At 34.8% G+C, this 26,012-nt stretch overlaps 1 protein-coding gene across 5 annotated transcripts in view; it reads right to left on the reverse strand.

The window, feature by feature from the left end:
• ARHGEF12 (Rho guanine nucleotide exchange factor 12) overlaps window positions 1–26,012 on the reverse strand; it is a 152,078-nt gene that overhangs the window by 92,722 nt on the left and 33,344 nt on the right. The window contains exon 1 of one of the 5 annotated variants that reach the window (XM_032285181.1): window positions 11,934–13,232. The exons of the other annotated variants lie outside the window; for them this stretch is intronic. The gene's annotated coding sequence lies outside the window, so the exon portion shown is untranslated. Of the gene's footprint in view, window positions 1–11,933; window positions 13,233–26,012 lie in introns of those variants that run through there. 5 annotated transcript variants of the gene reach the window in all.

Consider the following 26,012-nt stretch of genomic DNA (forward strand, 5'->3'; position numbering starts at 1 on the left):
CCACCACACCTGGCCTCCCTTATTTTTTTTAATATCTGAAGAATCTGTAATGATGTCACCGCCTTCATTTATGATATTAGTAATGTTTGTCTGCTCTTCATCCTGATCAGCTGGTTAGAGGTTTAATAATTTTATTAATTTTCTCAAAAGAACCAGATTTGGGGTTAATGTTCTCTACTGTTTTTCTGTTTTCTACTTCACTGATTCCTGTTCTCATCTCTCTATGTATTTTTTTTATTCTGCCTGCTTTGGTCTTAATTTGCTCTTCTTTATCTAGTTTATTAAAATGAAATGGTCAGGTGTGGTGGCTCATGCCTGAAATCCCAGTATTTTGGGAAGCTGAAGCAGGAGGATCACTTGAGCCCGGAAGTTTGAGACCAGAAGTTTGAGACCAGTCTAGGCAACATAGTGAGACACCATGTCTACCAAAAAAAATTAGCTCAGCACACCTATAGTCCTAGCTACTAGGGAGGCTAAGGTCAGGACTGCTTGAGCCCAGGAGGTTGAGGCTGTGGTGATCAAACCACTACACTTGAGCCTAGGCAACAGGGTAAAACCCTGTCTCAAAAAAAAAAAAAAAAAAAAGTTGATGACATTGATTTCAGACTTCTCTCTTTTCTTATAGGTGTATAATGCTATAAATTTTTATGTAATGCTTTAATGGCATCCTACAAATTCTGACATGTTGTGTTTTCATTTTCATCCAAATCAAAATACTTTGCCATTTCCTTTCTTATTTCTACTTTGACCAATGGGTTAAGATTTGTGTTATTTATTTTCCAACATTTGGAGACTTTCCAGAGGTCTTTTATTGATTTCTAATTTAATTCCATGGTGATCAGGAAACATACTTTGTATGACTTGAGTCCTTTTAATTCATTGAAACTTACTTTACAGCCCAGAATTTTATCTGTCATGGCAAATGTTCCATGTGTGCTTACAAATAGGGGGAAAAAAAGAAGTATTTGGTTGTTGGCTGGAATGTTCCAAAAACGCAATTAAATGACATTGGTCAACAGTATTGAGTATTCTACATCCTTGCTTAGTTTATCTACTTTTATCAATTACTGAGAAACAGATACTAAAATAACTGACAATGTTTGTAGATTTGTCTATTTGTCCTTTCAGTTATGTCAATTTTTGTTACAAGAATTTTAAAGTTTTATTGTTAGGTGTATACACGCCTAAATATGTCTTCTTTTTAAATTGACCCTCTTATCAGTACAAAATTAGCCTTTTGTCCCTATTAATATTCTATAATCTTAAATCTACTTTATCTGATATTAATGTAGTCTAGTTTTCCTTTGGTGTAGATTAGCATGGCACATCTTTTTCCATCCTTTTACTTTTAAACAATGTATACCTTTAATTTTAAGGTGTGTTTGTTGGCAGCATACATTTGCGCTTTGCTGTTTCATCTAATCCGATAGTCTATACATTTTAATTGAGGTGTTTGTACCATTTACCTTTGGTGTGATTACTGATATGAGTACTTAAGTCTATCATCTTGCTATTTGCCTTTTGTCTCATCTGTTGTTTCCCCTTTTCTCTTTTTCATCTTTTAAATTATTTTAATCAACTTATTTTTAAAGCATTTTACCATTCTGTTAATTTGTCTGGCTCTCTCACTAGACCTTAAATTATTGGAAGGCAAGGACCATTTTCTATTTGATTTTGTATTCTAATTAAGTATTATGGCGCTGAACATATGCCTGACAATTCGATACATTTTAACTACATGAATTCACTCATTCAATACATTTTTATTGAGAACTATAGAAGATATAAGTTACTCCAGAAACCACAGCCTTACTTCTAAGAGAATTCCAATTTTTTCAGTCATCTACTATTCCTCTCAGAGTCCAGATGACTCAGGTCAAGCTAACCCCGTCTGTAGCAACAGTGATGGGCCTTTTTGGCCCAGCAATAATTCCATTCTTGGGTAAGCGATTGGTTCCAAAAAACCCAATGAAAGTAGGAACAAAGTTTACTGGTGGTATCTATGAAAGTATTCTTGAAAGAACAATATGAAACTTCTTTCTCTTCCTCCCACTGAACATGAATGAAGAAGCAAGCAGCCTTAACAGCTACTTCACATTCACCTTTAAGGGCTAGTTTAGGATGACGCTGATTTTGATGGCAAGAGTGGAAAGATGAAAGCATCTGGGCTCTTGACATAGTTAAGTCCCTAAATCAAAAACCTCTGAAGCCTACCTCTAGATTTCTTTTTTATGTGAGCCAGTAAATGTGTTACTGCCTAAGTCAGTTTGACTTGTGTTTTCTGTTACAGGCAGCCAAGTGCATACAAAGTTACACAAACACCAACCTATGCTAGGAGGTTCAAGACACTGAAGGTTACATCAGTGAACAGATAAGGTCCTTGCTCTCAAGCAGCTTATATTCCACAGAGGAAGATCAACTCCACAAAAAACAACTGTACCAAAGAATTTCAAACAGTGGTAAGTGTATTAAAAAAGGTATTACTTGACTAAGTATATTAGTTTAGTTTATCCCCCAAAAAAACTTAGAGGCATTTAAGCTGACACTTAAATGAAGGAGCCAGCCATGGGAAGATCTGGGCCACAGAATTATAGGTAAAGGAAACAACTAGTACAAGAGTCACAAGGGATACACAGCTTAATGTATTTGAGAAATACAAAGTCCATTGCGGCTTAAGCATAGAAAATGATCAAAATACTGAAATGAGATCCACAATGTAGACAGGTGCTAACTAACGTAAGAATGTGAGCCACAGAAACAGAGTTAGAGTTTATTCATAATATAATGGAAAACCACTGAAGAGTTTTACATCATGATCTAATTTGAACACTAAGGAAGTTAAGTACAGTCTGTTTACAGTTTGTCTCAAACATCAAATATTTATGCAGCATCTAATAAGCAGAAAATACTGCATAAAGTTTATAACGTTGATATATTCTTTCTCTGCCTCACTCCTCAAGCAAGAATTTCACATTATCTTGAAGGCAGATTTTTAGAAAAAAGAAAAAAATAAGAAGACACTAGCAAAGAATGGGAGGCACTATTTAGTTGTCCTTTCTAGCCTAATTTCTCTAGATAATGTCTGAAACTCATAGTTTGTGCTTTGTTTTTTTAAAGCATAACAAGACAGAAAGGCAATCTGGTAAACTTAGAACTATAGCTCAGCCATTAGTCTCTGCCCAGGCAAGTGTTTCAGCCTTGTTTTAATACAAGTATTTGGATTTTTCCAAGAGCTGATGTCAGGGCTTTTCACAGAGACAGAACAGCATTTATAGGCTAGAGAAGGAAAAAGGGTTTCCCCAGCAGCTATGCTCAATGTGGCCTTTGTACAGCTCCACTGCCAAAGGCAGGAAGACCCTGCTAGATAGAGCTATTTAATTCCTGGAAAAAATTCTACCCTAGGAGGGTAGAATTTAGTGATTGGCCAGATTCTCCATTAAGGAAACCTAGCTTAATTTTCTATCAAATTAAACCCAAATTTAATAGCTCATCATCAGAACAAAGGTTTCTTAATTCTTATTAGAAAAAATCATTCTGTGGAACTTATATAAGGGAAGAGATCAATTGGCTAGAAAAAACATACATTATAGAGGTAAGGAACAACACAGTAAACTGTGTCATATTTCCTGGGATTAGCTTCCCTGAAAAATATTCATTTGAGAAGAATGGTTAGTTGAAGAACACTCAAAAGCCTCAAACTACCTTCAGTAGTCAAAAATTATGCTAAGTGATAGCTCCAAATACATCATCCATTATCCATAAGAATAATTAACAATTAAAATCATTACAATAATAGCTAAAACTTGAGTAGCTTTACTTGCATACTTACACTATCTGCTTTAATTTTTATGTATTAATTCATTTAATTATAACAATAATTCTGAGATAAGTAAAATGTTTAGCCTTGTTTTATTGAAGAGAAATGTGGGATTCAGAGAAGTTAAGTAACATATACAAGTTATATAACTAGTAGATGAGGGAGTTTAGATTCAAAACTTCACAGTCTAACTAGAACCCTTGCTTTCCCTCTGGACTATCACCTTACAACAAAAACCATTATCATCTTCCCTATGTACAGTTTTTTATTAATAGTTAACGAAAAGCTTTCATGAGTGAGACTCAGAAAACTAGACCTAGTACAATGACAAGATACTTAGGAAGAAAGGTATTCATATCCTGTTATATAGGTTTAGGAAAAGATAAGCCAATAGAAAGAACTCCCAATCCTACACAATCTGTGTCTGCTAATCCCACAGCTCAGTGGAGAATTCAGTTAATATCTATATGCCATATGGGCAACTTGCCAGGTATACATTTAAGAGAAACATGTCCCCACCTGAATGTCAACATTCCTGCAAACCACTCATTCCTACAATAAATATGTTCAATTCCAGGTAAAGATGGGAGAGAGCAACAGCAATTCTATTCCATTAGCCATCCTCAACACTAAAAGCAAAAACAGAAGGCAGGAGGAGCAGTGAATCCATCTTCCATGAAGGAAATGATTATGATCTCAAACCATTAACTACAAAACATACTTGCCAAATCTGTTAAATTCTGGATCTATACCAAGGAAGTCTGGTAGGCTTCGACCAGGAAACGGATTTCCCTAAATATAAAGATCACAGACCTGAAATGCAGATCCAACTATCCTTAGATTAGAAAGGCAGTATCCAGGTGTGTGAATAAAACAAAGAAGTAAGGGACACTGTAGAGACCCAGAACAGCAGGAGGAGAAAAAATAAAGAAAACAATATGACACATTCTCAGATTTAGGGCACTCCTGGAGGTAAAGTGATGATGATGGAAAGGCGGAACAACTATCACCAGACCACAACACAGGGAACCCAGTGACCTCAAGCACTTTGCTGTGGGCAGCAAAGGCCTTCTGAACACTAACAGAAAGGAAGAGTTAACAGAAAAATGAAACCATGAATAATAATAACTAACACTTATTGTGCACACGACATATGCCAGTAACTCTTGTAACTGCAATACATTATTAACTCATTTAATGCTCAATAAGTACTATTAAGAGCCTTATTTTATAGTTGGAAAAAACTAAGTCATAGATAGGTTAAGGAACTTGCCCAAAGTCAGACAGTAAGCAGAGAAGCTAAGATGTGAACTCAGACCCCGTAGCTCTTGCATCTTGTTCTTAACCACTGTTTTACAGAAATAAAAGAATGTTCACAAAAATATTAGAGAAAATTTCCACAAAAACCAGAATGATTTGAATCTGAAGACTGAAAGGGCACACTGTACTCTACAAAAATTGACACCAAATAATCAACACTAACATAATATACTGCTAAATTTATGAAAATTTAAGATTTTAAAACAAAAAGCTGTATGAGCATCCAGACCCCCACAAAAAAAATTAAGTCATGTACAAGTGGGAAAGATTAACCTGGCCTCAAGATTTCTCCACAAGCCTCCTTATGCCAGAAGATAATGGTACAATGTCTGAAATTTAATTTTCTTTTGAATACTGAAAATAGAGATATAAGAAATATTTAGAGAAATAAGGAGATAGAGCACTCATGAGTGTGCTCTTAGGGAAAAAAACTGCTTGAACCTTGATTCGATCAATACATAATGTATACATGTATCAAAGCATCACACTGCACTCCATAAATATGTATCATCATGTCAATTAAAAATAAAGTAAAACTTAAAAATGTAAAAAAAAAAAAAAAACACTTGAAAATAAAATCCATACAATAAAAATGTAATTAGAAAAAGAACTCAGGAATGTAGAAGCTAAGGTAAGCACCAGATTGATGAACATACAGAAGCTAATTTAAAAAAAAAAAAAACGCCTTTAACAAAAGCCACTCCTACCTCATCCAGCAAAACACTAGTGTTTCCTCATTGGAGAACTGTCTTAACTTTGTACCCTCACTATAGCCCATATGGTACTTCTGCACAATCAAGAAATACAGGAGTACTCAACAATGTTTTTTGTTTTTCTTTAATGAGAATCTAATATCTCCCCCAACTTCCGCCTACCCCACTGGAATATAAGTACTATGACAGTATTACTGGTCCTCTGGTTCACTACTGTATCCCAGGACAGTGCCAGGCACAAAGTAAGTGCTCAGTAAATATTTGTCTAATGAAAGAATGGACACCAAAGATGGGAAGATGGATTGTGATACCTTCTGGGTTTCAACAAACAGATTTCTGGGTATATCCATTTAGATTTCTCACTGCATCTCAAATTCAACAAATCCAAAATGAACTTCTTACTCTGCCCCCAAAATCTTTTCCATCTCAACATACACTCCTTTACCCATCTAACTGATCTTGTTAGAAATCTAGAAGTCATCAATGGCATCTTCCTTTCCCCTAGCCCCCACATCCAACACATCCAACTCTCCATCTATCCAACAATATTTACTGAGCATCTATTGTATACGAGGCACTCTTTAGAGTCTGAAGACACAACAGTAAATAAAGTAATGTCCCTATTATCATGAAGTTTATATCTGTCATTGCACTCAAATGATTTTACCTTCAATATATATCTCAAATTAATCCCTTTTTGACCTCTTTCATTACTAGCTTGGAGTATCCACCTCATCGACTACTGCAAACTACTGCAGTAGTTTAATAGGGTTTTCTACTTCTTCTTTTGTACATATTCTTCAATTCATTTATCCATAGAGCAACCATATAATTTCAAAACACACAGCTTGCATTCCTCCCCTGCTTAAATTCCTTCAATAGTTTTCCATTGCATTTTGGGAACATCAAACATAACACACAGAGGCCAAATGTAGCTCTTATAACCTTTCTATCCTCAAGTCCTGCCACTCTCCTGACCTCTCCCACTAAGCTGAAATATTTGGATATCCATACTTAAAAACCCTTCAATCTACACCTCACATCATTTTATAAAAAGTCTACTTGAAAATAAGATCACATCAAGTTGAAAACCTTCTACACAGCAAAGGAAACAATCAAGAAGTGAAAAGACAACCCACAGAATGGGAGAAAATATTTGCCAACTACCCATCTGACAAGGGATTAATTACCAGAACATATAAGGGGCTCAAACATTGATAGGAAATAATCTAACAATCCAATTTAAAAATGGGCAAAAGATCTGAACCGACATTTCTCAAAAGAAGACAAATGGCAAACAAGCATATGAAAAGGTGATCAATATCGCTGATCATGAGAGAAATGCAAATCAAAACCATAACGATAATGAGAGATCATCTCACAACAGTGAAAACAGCTTTTATCCAAATGTCAGGCAATAACAAATGCTGGAGAGAATGTGGAGAAAAGAGAACCCTTGCAAAATGTTGATGGGATTGTAAATTAGCAATTTGGAGGTTCCTCAAAAAATGAAAAACCGAGCTACTACACGATCCAGCAATCCTACTGCTGTGTATATACCCAAAAGAAAGGAAATCAGGATATCGAAGGGCTATCTGCACTCCCATGTTTACTGCAGCACTATTCACAATAGCCAAGTTTTGGAAGCCACCTACGTATCTATTAACCAACAAATGGATAAAGAAAATGTGGTACAAATACACGATGGAGTACTATTTAGCCATAAAAAAACAATGAGTTCCTATCATTTGCAAGCAGATAGATGGAAAAGGAGGTCATTATGGTAAATGAAATAAACCAGTGACAGAAAGACAAACTTCACATGTTCTTACTCATCTGTGGAAGCTAAAAATTAAAACAACTGAAGTCACAGAGATAGAGAGTAGAAGGATGTTTATCAGAGGCTGGGAAAGGTAGTAGAGGATGACGATCGTAAAAAATAATTTAACTGTACACTAAAATTAACTAAAAGAGTATGACTGGATGCTTGAGGTGACAGATACCCCATCTACCCTGATATGATTATTATGTACTGCATGCCTATATTAAAATATCTCATGTCATCCATAAATACATACACTTACTAGGTACCTACAAAAATTAAAAATAAATTAAAAGGCTACCTGAAAATGTATCACAGACCTAAAAGTAAAACCCAAAAACTATAAAACTAGAAGGAAAAAGGTATGACCTTGGGTTAGGCAAATATTTCTTAGAGATACCAAAAGCACAATCTATAAAAGAAAAATGATAAATTAGAATTCAACGTTTAAAACTTTTGCTCTAGGAAATGTGAATTATATCTCAATAAGGGTATTAAAGAGAGAAAGAGGATGCTAAGAAAATGAAAATACAAGCCAGAGGCTTGGAGAAAGTACTTCTAAATCATATATCTATAAAGACTTATGGCCGAGCACAATGGCTCATGCCTGCAATCCTAGCACTTTGGGAGGCTGAGGTGGGTGGATTACTTGAGGTCAGGAGTTTCAGTCTGGCTAACATGGTGAAGCTCCACCTCTACTAAAAATATTTTTAAAAATTAGCCAGGCATGGTGGCAGATGCCTGTAATCCCAGCTACTTGGGAGGCTGAGGCAGGAAAATCACTTGACTCAGGAAGTGGAGGTTACAGTGAGCCAAGATCATACCGCTGCACTCCAGCCTGGGAAAGAAGAGCAAAACTCTGTGTCAAAAAAATAAAAATAAAAAAAATAAAAAATAAAAGCACTTATATCCCAAACAGGTAAGGAATTTTTACAACCCAATAATTAAAAGCCCAATTAAAACAAGATTTGAACAGACAATCCACAAAAGAAGACATATGGATGATAAAACAGGCACATTAAAATATGTATAACATCTTTTAGCCATCAGATGAAATGCAAATTAAAAACTACAATATGATACCATCACATAGACAGTAAAATGGCTCAAATTAAGAAAGACTGACAAAACCAACTATTGGTGAAGTTGTGTAGCCACTGGAATGTTGCTCATGGGAATGTAACACAATACAGCCCCCTGGAAAAACAGCTTGGCAATTTCTTAAAAAGTTAAAATATATACCTAGCACATAATCCAGCCATTCCACTCCTAAGTGTCTACCTAAGAGATGAAAGCTTATGTACACTCAAAAACTTGTACATGACCGTCCAAAGCAAACTTATTCTTAATAGTCTAAAACTTCAAACAACCCAAATGCCCATCAACAGCTGAATGGCTAAACTGTGGTATATCCATCTACTGGGATATCATTTAGAAATAAAAAGAAATGAACTACTGATACACTGCAACACAGACAAATCTCAAAATAATTATACAGTGAAAGAGAACAAATAAAAAGAGCACAAACTATGTGAGTTCACTTACAAAAAGACTTGCAAACTAATCTATAATGACAAGAAAGAAAACAAGAAAATTCAAACTAATCTATAAGGACCAAAGGCAAGTCAATGGGTACACCTGGGGATGGGATGGGTGAGGAGAGGTGGTGAAGGGTAGGAAGATATTATGAAAATGCACAAGGAAACCTTTCTTTGGGGTGAATATGTTTATTTTCTTAATTGTGGCAATAGTTTCATAATTATGTATATATATCAAAACCTATCAAATAGTACTCTAACCATAGGCAGTTTATTATACACCAATTACATTTCAATAAAACTGTTAAAACTCTCAAGAAGCCTAATATTTAAATGAAACAAAACTACCAGTAAACCTTATGTTATACTTTATGAAATATCTTTTAAGCAAAAGACTCAAAGGTCTGAATAGTTTCTACTCATTGTAAATGTACAGCATTTGAGACTGTAAATACATACATCAACACATAAAAAGAAACTTTGCTATTTTCTTTGGTTATATGGAATAATGCTTTAGTAAGTATTTTCAAATAGAACACTGGGTAAACCTAGGGTTTCCAAGTTCTATACTACCAATAATTTTGTATGGGGGGCATTCCAGCAAACTTATGATTACTTAATTGTTTTATAGGTGTTCTTTTTAAGATTCTTACACTTAGTTCCTTAAAGGATCACTGTAATGGCAAGATTAATAATTTTGGCCCCAAGGGAATCTTTGGTGTTAAAAAATATGAAATTACTTACATATTTTGCTAATGTACTATACAAGTCTTTTATTTATTCATTCATTCAAAACATGCATTTATAACTGCATGCTACGTAGCCAGGAACTAGTCTAGGTCCTTGTGACACATTTGGAGGAAAGTAAAAAGGAAAATGACAGACAATAATAATCTTAATAAATAAATGTATATTGTATGTAATATGTTAGAAGATAATACACACTCTTGGTATCTCCCTCCCCCTCCCCACCATACACACACCAAAATATACAGCAGATTATGAAGGATCAGTAACGAAAACTAAACATAATAAAAACTCTAAAGTAATGAGAATTGTTTCCATAAACCATATGTGAAAATCTCTTACACTACATAAAATCATGAACCAAGGTTGCCTAGTGTAACCCACACACTTCACAGATGACATTAAATGATTTGCTCAATCACCCAGTTCTTAGCATAGATTAAAGATTAGGATCCCTATTCTCCTTTTCACTCCACTGGCATCACTATTTGTGATGTCAAATAATTATGATCAAATGATTTAATCTATTCACATAGAAACAGTGAAAAGCTTTAGAGTCTAACCTGGGCTTCATCACTTCATGGCTTTGTTACTTATGGTAAATTACTTAACCTCTCAAATGTAAATTTTCTCATCTATAAAAGAGAATGACAATTTTTGTTTGGTTGTTTTGGATTAATGTGCATGCAATAACAAGAACGACAATTCTGTGACTCGGTTGTTATGAGGATTAAAGGTAATAGCTTATGTAAAACACCTACATGTCAGTACATAAATATACAACACTGCAATACTTATATGCTTGCACCAAAAATGGTACATCATATACATGAGTTTTTTTATATCCTCTACTAGACTATAAATCTCATACATATCTAAAGTACCTAGAATAATGTAAATGCTCAGTAAGCATTTGTTAATTTGTTAATATTTCTGAAGAGTCAAACAGCTTTCAAAATGTGGCAAACAGTACTGATAACTCATATCACCATGATGGAGATAACCAAATTAACTGAAAGCTCCATAGAATGCTTCAACATGTTTTCAGTCTGTCTTTCCTAAACAGAGAAGTCTGCAGTGCTTAAATACTTTTTAATGTCACAAATTATGGTCCTAGCTCTTTCTGTCCACAAGAAACTAATTCTCACCATAAAAAATACTTTAAGAGAAAACCAAAATCTTCAGCATTTGATAACACTTCTTTTCACATTCATGCCTTGGTTCCGTATTTACAGCTATAAACAGAAAGGAAAAGAAAGCAGAATGCAATTCCAGTGCCATCACTGCAACTCGGCAGCTTCTTCAAATTTATAATCAACATTTTAGCTGACAAGAGCAAAAATATCACAAACTGAACAAAGAATAAAATAATTCAAGTTGATAAGATTGTTTGGTGCCATAGATACCACCTTTTCCAAATGATTATATATTTCAATTTTGTTTTCAATGCAAAAACAGGGAGATTACTCTGTAAAAACACTCCCTTCCCCCACTATAATATTAATCCCCACCCCCCATATCCCATCCATGGTCCCTTGGGTATCAAAGGGAACAACCATCCTGAAGCATGAGATAATTAAATCACAATTCACAGAATAATACGTCAAAGTCTCTCAAGATTCAAGAGAGGTTATGCCAATTCAATTCTAAAAAGCAGAAGAATATTGCATCTTATTTTTTTTGAATAAAGACATCCTGGCAATGCTGGATGTTAAAACCTTTGTTCTAAAGCTAAGCAATTAAGGCACAGGTTTTCAAAACTGGAAATTTTCTTCCTTTAGGTCAAGTCAGGCTTTTTAAAAACATGATAAAAATCCTAAAAGCTATTGTGAGAAATAACAATGAACGATGTAAAAATATCCTTTTCTTTTTAATTTTATTCCTGTTATAGGTACATGCCTTTCACTGAAGCTATTTTTCTACCATTTTGCTCCATTTTATACACGACCCAGAAAACAAAGACTGCTATAGATTACCTGGATCACCGGACAAATCAGCAGACAAGCAAAAGCTCAAAAGGCTTGTTTCCATGGAGTAGAAGAGAATGAAATCCTCACCAAAATACCACTCCCTTAGCAATCCTAAGCTTTTTCTTTATACATATATTCGACATCCTTGGAAAGGCATTTGTCAGATGATTTTACTGACCACAAGAGGGATGATAAGAAGAAACCCCACCTCTTCTCCCACCCCCAATCATCTACCATCATGATTGGAAGCCCAACACTGCGCTGTTAATGGAAAGACAGAGAACAGCATCCATGTACATTTCCCTAAAATATCACTCAGGAAAACATACATAATATAAAGAAAGCAAGGATTTGGCTGATATTTCTTTTATAGAACAGGCCAAATAGCTCCCATAAAATTAAAAACATTTGCAAAAAAGATCCAATTATAAAGCCACAATAAACCCTTATTTTCTTCTTGAATACAGTATGATTTTTAAGTTGGGAATTTCCCAAATACAGTGCCAAAAAATGGAGTCCCTCAAATACCTTTAAATTCGGTTGTAGTTACTGCTCCTTTCCCTAAAGCCAGATAAACCAAGTAAGTTAGGATTTACAAAAAAAAAAAAAAAGAAAGAAAGAAAAAAATCTCCTTTTGTTGGTAGTATTAAACCCTTCAAAGAGAATCTGGGGCAGGAGGTGGGAGTAGAAGAGAAACAGATTTAAAACATGGGGGGAGGAAAAATATTTTCTGCCCCAATAAGCCTAATTAAGTTTGTAAGCAAGGCTGGGAGGATTGAAATTTCTTCATGCTACTCTGTCTGTTTGTGTTTGATTATTGTGAATCTTCCCAGGTCTCAAACTATGCCCTAGGCATTATGCCTGGCATTCTGTTAACTAGCAGCCTGGCCACTTACAGTAGAATGAGGGAGGAACAAGAGACAGACTCATGCATTCTAATACTTAGAAGCCATGTAATTTTGCTAAAACAATAATTTGCCTCAAACACTGGTCTAAAAAAAATGCATTGCTATACTAAGAAGACTCAGCCTCTACTTTCCTTTTCTAAGCATCAACCCAACTTGACAATTTGCAGGCACACACTTTCTGGGATCAATATATAAGTAATGAATGAAAAACATGTTGTTTTATAAAACATATTCCTTAAAATATTTAAATACATCTAATTTTAAGTTAAATCCCACTAATCACTTTATCCATATCAATTATAGCTCAACATTCTGTGAATTTTGAAGGAACTCAAAGAACCTTAAAACTACAGTTAGTGATCTATGAAGAATCAGTTTTCAAGGAACATACCTTGGCAAAGATAGTCAAAAAAAATGTTATATATATATATGTGTGTGTGTGTGTACAGATAAAGATATATATTTAAAAGATGCTGTATATCTTCTAAACTACAGACTAAGAATTTTAATGTGAAATGAAAGTACAAATTTATCGAACCTTATAAGTAGTTACTAAAGAAGTAGTTACTGATTAAGAAAATAGTATAAATTTGCTAAAAACAAGTCAGACTAGACTACTGATTGCCACTATCATTAGACTTCCTCCATCTATACTGGGGTCTCATGTTTCTTTGATGCTTGGCACTTTCTGGTCAGCCCAGGTATCCTAAGAAACACAAACCTCTCCATATGTCAAGGCCTGTGTTGGCTGATAAGACAATTTCTCACACTGGACAGCTTAGAACTTGAAGCCAACTAATTTCATGTCTCAACATCTCTATCATCCTGGATCACCAAACAAAAGTTCAGTCATCTATTAACCATGTGACACCCCTCTTTTAACAAAATCTTCCGCTGTTCGCCTCTCTACCGAACTTTTTCACTGTATACTCTAGGACAGGGGTGTCCAACTCTTGGGCCATGGACAATACTGCTAAATGGCCTGTTAGGAGCCAGGCTGCACAGCAGGAGGTGCGCAGCAGGTGAGCAAGCGAAGCTTCAGGAAGCTTCAGCTGATTACCACCTGAGCCCCGCTTCCTGTCAGATCATTGGCATCATTCGATTCTCAGAGGAGTAGGAACCCTATAGTGAACTGCACATGAGAAGGATCTAGGTTGCATGCTCCTTATGAGAATCTAACGCTTGATGGTCTATCACTGTCTCCCATCATCCACAGATGGGACCGTCTAGTTGCAAGAAAACAAGCTCAGGGTTCCCACTGATTCTACATTATGGTGAGTATATCATTATTTCATTATATATTATAATGTAATAATAATCAAAATAAGGTAGACAATAAATGACAATAAATGTAATGTGCTGGAATCACACTGAAACCATCACACTACCTGTCCTCCCCAACCTCCCGCCCAGTGCCATGGAAAAATTGTCTTCTACAAAACCGGTCCCTGGTGCCAAAAAAAAGTTGGGGACCCCTGCTCTAGGACTCTTTCTACAGGAAACCAAACACCACTACAATCTCAGCTTCTTCAGAGCATCCACTCCAAACACTGCCTTAACCAACACCTGGCTCTCCCCCAATGACACCGTTTCCCTTACTGCCTTTTCTAATGAAAGCCACCCCTTAGTCCAAACCCCAATGCTTCCAGAGCCCAGGGGAAATTTACAATTTTCTCAATTTTTCTAAATATCCAAATAACCAATACACATATAAAAAGATGCTCAACTTTAAGGAAATGTAAATTAAAACCACAATGAGAGAGAGAGAGAGAAATAGAGTGAATATACACAGTATTCATTAAGATATAAAGCATCTAGAAACTACACACCACTGATGAGAATGCAAATTGGTACAGTCACTCCAGAAAATTGTCAGGTAGTATCAGCTAAAGCTGAATCAGCAATTCCACAAGTAGGCAGAAATGTATATGTATGTTCACAAAAAAAACATGTCTGTGAATGTTCCTAAACAGCACTGTTAGTAATAGTCCCAAACTAGAACTACCTTATGTCCATCTGCAGAATGGATTTTTTAAAACTGCAGTATATTCACACATTAAAATATTAATCAATAATGCAAATGAATTATGACCACTCATAACATACAGATAAGTGTCATAAACAATTCAAAAGAAAGACACTAGATAAAAAAAAAAAGAGCACACACTGCATGACTCAATATAAAAGAACAAAAGCAGTTGAAAGTTAAACACAGTTACCATATGATCTACAATCGTACTTTTAAGTATCTACACTAGGGACCTGAAAACATAATATCCACACAAAAACCTGCCCATGGACATTTACACCAGCTTTACTCCTAATGCTAAAACCTGAAAGAAACTACAACAGCCTTTAATGGAGGAATGAAGAAACAAATTATGATTCATCCACAATGTGGAATACTACAATTTTTAAAACAAATTTACACAACATGGATGGATGTTAAATACATTTTACTACATGAAAGAAGCCTGATACAATCTTTGGATTTTTCATGTATTTTACTCCATGGAAAAATCCAAAGACTGTATCATTCCATTTATATGACACTCTGAAAAATGCAAGAGTAGAGAGACAGAAAACAGATTAGTAGTCGCTAGGGGCGAGAGGAGGGGGGAGTGGTTGACTACAAAGGGGATGCAAAGGGGGACATTTAGGGTGCAGATCTGTTCTGTATGATATTAGGGTGGTGAATACATGACCCTTTGCATTTGTCTGAACCCACAGAATGGCACATTACGAAGAGTGAACTTCAACAAATGCTAACCAAACAACAACCAAAATGTCAGAGGATCCCAAGATGAAATGCGGATTGCAATAAATGAAGCTAACTGCATTACAAATGTTATGACCTAACTTCACTGAAGGGGTGGTGAAAAAGGAGCTAACCTCACAAACTTTGGAATACCATGTTTTGACGTGAAATTGTAAGGCTAATGACAAAAGAAACTGTACATAAATACTGTACTCATGGGGTATGGGGTAACAATTCTAAATTTGCTTTTCATGTGTACCTGGGTTGAACAAATAAGAGAATGGATAAATGGGTGGCTGGAGCCAGGTTTCTCATGGTAAGACAAGGAAGTCACAGATTAATAAGAAAGGACTAGAGTAAACCTTATGGTACTGGATTATAATCAGAGACATCAATATCAACTCATGGTTAACTTAATATACATGCAAACTGATACATACAGAAACAATTAGAGATGTATGTGTATACATGGGTTAGATATATACATACATTACCTAGCTCTGACTCCTGAGAGGGCCTAAAATCAACAATACCCCAATAGCAATGAGCACACCTAATAACTACATTTTGGTTCCTAAACAAAAGGAATGCTAGTTCCTTGAAATGGCTGATTCTACAGCTGGTGCGAAGAAAATACAAGATGAGCCTGGAGCATCTAATAGTACCACAATGTCAGGAGATGTTCAAAAAACAAAAGGATAGGAGAGTAAGAAACGGACATAAACACTAACCAGAAAACCTTCCCAATAGTCAAAGTTGGAACAATTTAAGCAAAAGAAAAGAAACCTAGCATTAGAACTCAAAGTATAAAATAAACATACATGAGTCCATACTGATATAAATGACTGAATAAACAGATAAATGTGGGGAAAGATACAAATCTTCCTTACAGAAGAATTTCAAACCATATATGTAGATACCTACCCCTTCCCAAAGTATGGGTTGGACTTAGTAATGTGTTTCCAAAAAACAGAGTATAGTAAAGAAACCTAGCAAACGCTATCTTAACCAAGTGGTCATGGTTAACATCACCAGTGATATCATATGGACATCGTGCACTCCTAATGAGAGGAAAAGGGGATTCTTTCCAAAAATGCATAACCCAGTCTAATACTGAGAAACAGCAGCAAACTGAGACAGGGGCACATTCTACAAAGTCCTTAGGGATGGCAAGGTCGTGACAAACAAGGAAAGAGTGAGAAACTGCCACAAACCAAGAGACTGGGGAAACATGAAAACTATAAGCAGCATGGTATCCTGAATTTGATCCTAGAACAGAAAGAGGTCATTAATGAAAAAGCTGGAAAAAATCCAAATGAAGTATGAAGTTTAGTTAACAGTAATGTACTGAGGTTAGTTTCTTAGTTTTGACAGATATACCACAGTAATGTAAGATGTTAGCAATAAGGAAAACTAGGTGTGGGGTATATGGAACTCTGTGTGGGTTTTCTGTGTTATTTACGCAACTTTCCGGTAAAGTAATTAATCCAACAAAAGTTTAAGGATTAATTAGTCTATGGTACTAAAAGTCAGAATAGTGGGTACCCTCAAGGGACAGTGAATTTAATTGCTGGTTGAAACCATTTTCACAAAGAAAACTCACTTCACTGGTGAATTCTCACAAGCATTCAAAGGAAGAGATAACAATTCTACATATGACAAATGAAAGTGAAAACACATGACACTTCCCCCAAAATTTTCAGAGGCCAACATTGTCCCAGTATCAAAATAAGGCAATGACATTACAAGAAAACTAAACACAAATATCCCTTGGTAACAAAGGAACAAAAACAATCATAAAAATATTAGTATATCAAATCTATCAATATATAAAAAGAATAATACATAATGACCAAATGGGGTTTATCCTAAGAATGCCAGGTAGGTTTAACACTCAAAAATCAATATTCACTATAACACCAGTCTAAGAAAGAAAAGCCTCAGATGAAAATACCTCCTGGAAAATCAAAAAAAAAGCCATATGATCATCTCAATAGATACAGAAACAGCATGTAACTACATTCAAAACATGTTAATCATAAAATTTCTTACAAGTTAGGAATAGAAGGTAACTTCCCCAAATTGATAAAGAGTACTGAAAAAAATATCATACTTAATGGTAAAATACTGAATGCTTTCCATAAGATTGAGAACAATGAAAAGATGTCTACATGTCTGCTTTCACCACTTCTTTTAACATTTTGGCCAAATGAATAAGACAGTGAAAATAAATACATAAAAAGCTTACACCTTTTAAATCACAGTAAAGCTTTTTAATAACATGACACTATGTAAAACTCCAGAGATCTATATAAAAAAGAGTCAAAATGAAGAAATTGACCTCAGAATATTACTGTTAACTAAACTTCATACTTCATTTGAATTTTTCCAGCTTACTGGAAATTTCAAAATAAATTAGATATTATGATTTTAAAAATCAAGGTAATTATAATATTGAATATGTTTTTTCATACTATAGTCATGCTTTTTTGTTCTCCTACCCCACCTCACAAAAGCTGAAAATTAATGAATTACAGGTTTCTAATATGGGTGACTGCAGTGCTAAGCAACCTGGGCTTCTTAAATAGACATTTTTCCAGGCTCCTGCAGAGAACAGGGTGCCTGTAAAAGATGAGGAAAAAGAGCAGTTGGAGTTAAGGAGTTTGCTATGTTTGCATCTTTCACTTGAATACAATATATATAGTTAGCTTGATGCCTAACAAATATTAAAGGTTCATACATGTTAAGTATTATTTTATTATGATTGGGGGGAGGTTGACCTTGGATTTTCTCATCTTTCCATGCTACTAGTACAAGTACCTTTATGTTAATAAACTATTATCAATTAATACAAATGATCCTTAAGAATTCTGGCCAGGCTCAGTGGCTCATGCCTGTAATCCCAGCACTTTAGGAGGCCAAAGTGGGTGGATCACGAGGTCAAGAGATTGAGACCATCCTGGCCAACATAGTGAAACCCTATCTCTACTAAAAATACAAAAATTAGCTGGGTATGGTGGTGCACAGTTGTAGTCCAGCTATTCAGGAAGCTTGAGACAGGAGAATTGCTTGAACCCAGGAGGCGGAGGTTGCAGTAAGACAAGATAGCACCACTGCACTCCAGGCTGGCAACAGAGCGAGACTCCATCTCAAAAATATAAATAAATATTAAGAAAATAAAAAGAGACAGGGAAGACAGACACAAAAAGATTACATACTGTACATGATCTCATTTACATGAAGTAGAAAAGGCAAAACTGCTGTGACAGAAAGCAGAGAGAATTTTTAGGGGTGATGGAAATGTTATGTATATTAATTATGGTGGTTAAAAAGTATACATACTTGTCAAAACTCATCAAAGTACACACTTAAAACGAGTGAACTTAAAGAAATAGTGGATCTGCACTCCTATCTTTATTGAAGCACTACCGAAAATAGCCAAAATTTGGAAACAACCTAAGTGTCTATCAATATACAAATTGATAAATGGATAAAGAAAATATAGTACATATACACAATGGAGTACTATTCAGCTATAAAAAAGAATAAGATCCTTTCACTTGCAACAATACAGATAGAACTGGAGGTCATTATGTTAAGTGAACTAAGCTAGGCACAGAAAGACAAACTTCACATGTTCTAATTCATTTGTGAGAGCTAAAAATTAAAACATCTGAACTCATAGAGATAGAATGATATTTACCAGGAGCTGGGAAGGATAGTTGGGGGGGTTGAGGAAGTTGGGGTTGTTAAGGGATACAAAAATATACATAGAATAAGACCTAATATTTGATAGAACAGGGTGACTCCAGTCAACAATAATTTACTGTACATTTAAAAATAACTAGAAGAATATAATTGGAATGTTTATAACATAAAGAAAGGACAAATGCTTGAGGTAATTGATACCCCATTTACCTTGGTGTGATTATATCATGCATTGTATCCCTGTGTCAAAATATCTCACGTACTCCATCAATATAAACACCTATGCCCATAAAAATTAACAATAAAAACATAATGGTGAATTTTATTACATGCAAATTATAACTCAAAGTTTATTTATTCTTTTTTTTTTCTTTTTAGACCACGTCTCACTCTGTCATCACGTTGGAGTGCAGTGGCATGATCTCAACTCACTGCAACCTCCACCTCCAGGATCCAAGCAATTCTCCTGCCTCAGCCTCCTCAGCAGCTGGGACTACAGACATGCATCACCATGCCCAGCAAGTTTTTTTTGTATTTTTAGTAGAGACAAAGTTTCACCATGTTGGCCAGGATAGTCTTGATCTCCTGACCTCATGATCCACTCCTCAGCCTCCCAAAGTGGTGGGATTACAGGCGTGAGCCACCATGCCCAACCTCAAAGTTTATTTTTTAAGAGATAAAATGAAGGAAATAAGTCCCAGTGTCTAGAATTTAAATCGCTGATAAACTGACCAGCCTCTTTAAATTCCTAATTAAAATAGGAACCTAAGTTGTTTCCTTAGATAAACAAAATCTTTAGAATTCCACAGGAAAGGAAACCTTTATTTCAAAAATACAATTTGAAAATAAAATCTGAACATTTACAAACTCTAATTCTCAACTCTAAACACATTATCTGTAAAAAAATACTTAACATTTCAGTGAGCAATATATCTATATGATAACTGATTTTAATAACTAAAGCTCAAGCAATTACCAGAGCAATTCACCTAACTGGGATATTCCTGCTAGAACATTCCAACACTTTACACTGGAGAAATCTGATAAACATTATTTTGGTAATCAAGGTCATCATCAATAGTCACATATCATGTTGGTACTAAGTAACCTTGACATGAGTTGATGAAGATGTCACTTTACCTCTGTGATCTTCCTTCCAACAACCCATACTCCAGTCTAATCATAAGAAAAACATCAAGCAAATTCCAATATAGGGGCATCCTACAATAAACGTGACCAGTACTCATCTGAACTGTGGAAACCATCAAGAGCAAGAAAAATCTGAGAAACTGTCACAGACAAGAGGAGGCTAAGGAGACATGACAAACTAAATATAATGTAGTTTCTGGGGACAGAAAAAGAACAATAGGTAAAAACTAAGAAAATCTGAATAAACTACAGACTTCAATTACTATTAACACTGGTTCAGTAACAAATGTACCATACTAATGTAGTATGTTAATAATAGGGGAATCTGAGCATGTATACGGGGTATATGTTCTTTTCTAGCTTCTCATTTTCTATAATCTAGTCCTGTTTTCAAAAACAAATTTTTATTAAAAAAAATAAGTTCACCTCATCAGAAGAACTGGGTGGAACACTATAGGCAAAGGAAAGTTGCAAAGGGGAAAGGAACCAAGAAAATAATTGTATGGGTGCCTTTTTTAAGAATATCATTACAGTGTTTGTAGAAAATATTGTAAAGCTCTTTTTTTAACTATTTAATGGAAAAAGAGAAAACATAAAAAGAAAGGTCAAAAAGATGATCTAACAGGGATGTTAAAAATACTTCCCAATGCTTATACAGCTGTACTGCAGTTTTGACGTCAATCTCAAGACTCCCATGGATTATACCAACAATTCACTCTTTGGTGTTTGCTGTCTAAGTTTCAAAGTAAAACCAGTTGTTAATGAATGTTCACAGTTTCCATGATAAGAAGACTAACTTTGCCTAAAACCTGAGACATACAGTGGCTCACTGTGGTAGGAGGAAGGGCAGAAAAAGAGAGGGTCATTCTGGGCATGTTTATTTGAGTTTAAATTAAGTCTTCTCTCTTAGCTCTTTAAGCCATTTATCTCCCATTCTTTATTTTCACTGAAAAACTAAAGTGAAAATACCAATCTCTTTCATTTTGTTGATAAATCTGAAGATTCCGTAGGTAAAAGCAAATTACCAGTATACCCTTCTAAACTGAGAATTGATATCCAAAAATTTATGAAATTTCAAAGTACAGAATGCCTGTATACTATATGGTAGATTTAACTTAATAGAGCTACATTAGTAATTTGAATCATTAGTATTTATGACTCAATGTAATGAGTTACTCATAAAAGCATAATCTTTGCTATAAACAACATATATATTTTTCACGATTTAAAAAGTTCTTTTTAAACATTTAATTTTTTTCTATGATTGCAAGTACATGAGAACTGAGATCATTTAATTAAAATTCACAAGGTCAATTTTGCATCTGTAAGTTAATTTGTACTATGCTTTATTAGAGGAAAATCACCTTCATCACAACACATATTTAAAATCTGTATTAAGCTAAAATAAGGCCATCTATTCCAGAGGAGATTGACCCTTAGCCTTGTAAACCTTTAAGGCCAACCAGAAAAATCAGCTGGAGAGGTCAGTAGCTCAATGAAGTTGTTTTCATCAAATGTCATAATGTTCACATACATACGTAGCCATCAACAGTAACCCAACCATATCACCAGAAGTACCCCCCTACTTTTTATAAGTGATTAAATAAAAATGAATGTTTCTTCTGGACCCATGGATAAAATTTCCCCAGCAATGTCAAAACCGCTGAATTGTTAGACATCTTTAAAAAATTCTAACTAGGCAATTCCTTTTTGTGAAAAAAAAGCATATCTAAAAGTCATAGCATCTCGCCTACACTGAACAATGGTTATAGTCTGAAATTATCATAGGAAAAGAAACAGGGAGAGCTGTGCTTGGTTAACAAGCCACAAGATGGAAAGACATTTAGCTACAGGTGTTCATAAAAATACATTTTTCGTATTTTAATTATTTTCTCAAAGTAAGTCTCTTAAATGGCCACCATTATCAATATAACAGTTGCCATGAGGGAAAAAAAACAGAAAGGTGAAAAAGCCCAAAGTCCTACCACCCATCATTATTCTACTGGTGAAATAAATCATTATACAATTACATAATAGAATATTGTACCAATAATAGAAATACATTTCCAAGTTAGAAATACATTTCCTAACTAGATGTTAATTCAGTCAACAAATATGTATTGAGCATCTATTATGTGCAAGCACTGTTCTAGGTATTGGGAACACAGTAGTGGATTAAAAAAAATATCCCTCATTTTACTCTGTTTTGCTGCCAGAATATTATATAGAACATTGTATAGAACAGAATGTTGTGTAGCCACAGAACATAGGTACTCACATGGAAATAAAACATATTTTAAAAGTATATTGTTAAATGAAAATTTCAAGCTACAAAATAGTATTTATGGGTTGATTTCATTTGTGTAACAAAGTTAATGGTAGCTACCTCAGGTAAATCATATTAAACAACTCAGAGAGTGGAGGGTCCTTGTCACTTTATATCTAGTATGGTTGAAAAGGATTAATCTAAACTGTATTTTATTACTAAAGCTGATAACAGGTCAGTGAAGGTTCATTAAGCTATTCTAATTTTTATCTATGTCTGAAATTGTATATAATGGTTATTTTAAAGCATTGCTATACTTAGAAAAAATTACTTCTAAGAAAAATATCTTGTTTGAGTTTACATTGGTAATACTAAATAGCTTTTTTCAACATTTATTATTAATGGCTTATTTTGTTCATTTATTTTTAATTCTAGGGGTAGGTCCCTCAGAGTACTCTTAAGCAGAAAATTATCAATAAGCTACTACAGTTTCATAATTTTAAAAAACTTCACATCTGAAGTCCTGTGAAGTAGACATGATAATAGATATTGAGGATAAAGTGACAAAAGCTAAGGTAGAGAAGCTATGTAACTTTTCCAAGGTTGTTCAGCTAACAAATGGTAAAGCCTGGATCTGAATTCAGGCCTATCTTATTATCACAAATCCTGCCTGCTTTCTACAAGAAGCTGAAAAATTTTAGGGAAAAAAGCCCCATAAAAACCGAACACCTACCTTAGCATCTAAAAAATAAGCTTCAGTCTTCCCTAAATACATCTTTCTAATGCAGAAAGTTGACCAAGGACTCCTTTGGTTACTTGCCTAGATCTGTTTGAGAACAGAACTGAATTATACAAAGCAAACTAGTTAATAACACTCTGGTAGAAAGGCTTGTCAGAAAGAACTTTGTACTGGGCCAGTATATGACGGTGTGTAGTGAAGCCCGAAGAACCACAATCCAGAGGCATTAAATAACTTCAAGCCAATGTTAGCGATGGTATATCCAGATTAGAACATATGAATATTTTGGTTCCTGAATTAAAAAAAAAAAAAAAGATCAGAGGAGATCAAGAGTAAACAGTTCTAATCAAACTCAGTCTGCAGTGTTAACAGTGGTAAGTAAAAGAGAGATCGCTTTGGATTCATTTGTAACTAGAAGACATTTTTACTGTACTAGTGGCTACCTTATAGTTACTATTACTTTATCTAATGTTCCCTTGGAAGTTTTAGTGGCCTTCAGGGTATCACCAAAAATTTTAGTATTCAAAAGTTCACGTTAACACAAAAATGTTGATAGCATCACTGCTCTAGGTTATAAACGAACTGAGTGCCTTACAAATTAGATCATAAGCTATCTAAATAACCTTGGCTTAGTTTTCACCAAGAATCAGTTTCAGTGAGTGCTGTTTTCTGTTTTCCCCTCAGATTTTTTACCAATGGTCATTCAAAAAACCATTTGAAAAAGTGCTCTTTCACTTATAAAACTGTTGTAGCAGATATTATTCCCAATACAGTCTTGAAATCCTGGTGAACAGTATTTTTTTAAATTTAATGGCAGTAATATTAGGTTTGTCTCAAAGGAGAAAATACATCCACCAGTAGAACAAAATCATATTTACCTTATTCCCACAGCATCCTGAAAGCAGAGAGGCTTGATCACAATGGCTGTATTAGCCCTCATAATTATCATATTTGCACTCATCTCACAGTAACAACTTGATTTTCTATTTTTATTTTAACATCTTTAATTGAGGTGAGTGTATGTTCACGTGTCCTTTACTATAAACCATTTCGCATCAGTTTTTAGGAAGTGGGGTATAAGTGTTATAATCTTTAAGAGTCAAAATGAGTGTATGCATTAAAGGTATTTTTCTTTAAAGATATAGTTTTAATAAATGTCTATACTTTTAGTTGGGGGAAATCAGCATTTTTCCCGTAGAAATAACTCTTTTTCGAAAACACTAAATTTTTAATTAGGAAAAAACCTCACACACACATCTCATTTGATTCTGTGAGATACACAGTATAAAAGTAAATATTATTCTTCTTTTACAGATTAGGAGAATTAGGCTCAGAAAAGTTGACTTAATTATCATATAATTCTTGAAGGACAAAGCCGGGACTCATTTCCAGCAATTTTGACTCTACATTCCATATACTTTTCTCTATAACACACTACCTTAAATAGAACTGTCAGCCAAGACAACATAAAATTAAAAGATGGTAAGGAAGGGAGGGAAGGACAAAGGGAAGAAGAGAGAGAAAAGAAAATGAAAGGAAACTGGAATTGGGGATGGGAAGGAAGAAACAGGAAGGAAAAGAGTAAGTGAGGGAAGAGGAGCAGGAAAGAAAGAGAATAACCAAGCATTCTAAAAGCAGAGCTAGAAATAAGCTTAGCCAAAAAAGTTTTAAGACTTTTGGATACAATTATAAAAGAGGATCTGGAATTTCTTTTTTCTTTTCTTTTTTGAGATGGAGTCTTGCTCTGTCACCAGGCTGGAGTGTAGTGGCACAATCTCGGCTCACTGCAACCTCCACCTTCTGGGTTCAAGCGATTCTTCCGCCTTAGCCTCCCAAGTAGCTGGGACCACAGGTGCGTGCCAACACGCCCGGCTAATTTTTGTATTTTTAGTAGAGGCGGGGTTTCACCATGTTGGCCAGGATGGTCTCAATCTCTTGACCTCATGATCCACCCGCCTCAGCCTCCCAAAGTGCTGGGATTACAGACTGGGCCACTGCACCTGGCCAAGATCTGGAATTTCTAAGGAAAAAATGCATTCATGCATAGGAAGACAATATCATAAAAATATGTCTATTTTCTCCAAACTAAACTACATATTCAATGCAATTACAATGTTTAAAAAAAAAAAAAATGGAGCTCTTAAGGGAACCTGACAAGCTGATCCCGAAATTCATATGGAAAAAGAAAAGGCCAAGAATAGCAATGAAAATTTTGAAGAAGAAAAACAAGATAAGGGGACTTACTTTGCTTATGAAGCTAAAGTAATCTGGACAGTTTGGTGTTGGTACAGAAATAGTCAAACCAGTGGAAAAAATTAAAAAGTTCCGGAACAAACCTACTAATCATGGAAACATTACATATGACAAGGATAGTGCTGCAAATCAGTAGGGAAAAGATGGACTGCACAATGAATGGGGCAAGACATCTGATTCTCCACATGGAATAATAAAATCCAATCCCTACCTCAGACCACATTCATAATATTTTATTAACATTCATTATTAATAATGGTTATAATTGGTAATTTTTATTAGTATTTTGTTAATCAAACACATT

The sequence above is a fragment of the Sapajus apella genome, unplaced genomic scaffold, assembly GCF_009761245.1.
Source record: "Sapajus apella isolate SASKATOON/1434 unplaced genomic scaffold, GSC_monkey_1.0 scaffold16, whole genome shotgun sequence".
Classification (NCBI taxonomy): domain Eukaryota; kingdom Metazoa; phylum Chordata; class Mammalia; order Primates; family Cebidae; genus Sapajus; species Sapajus apella.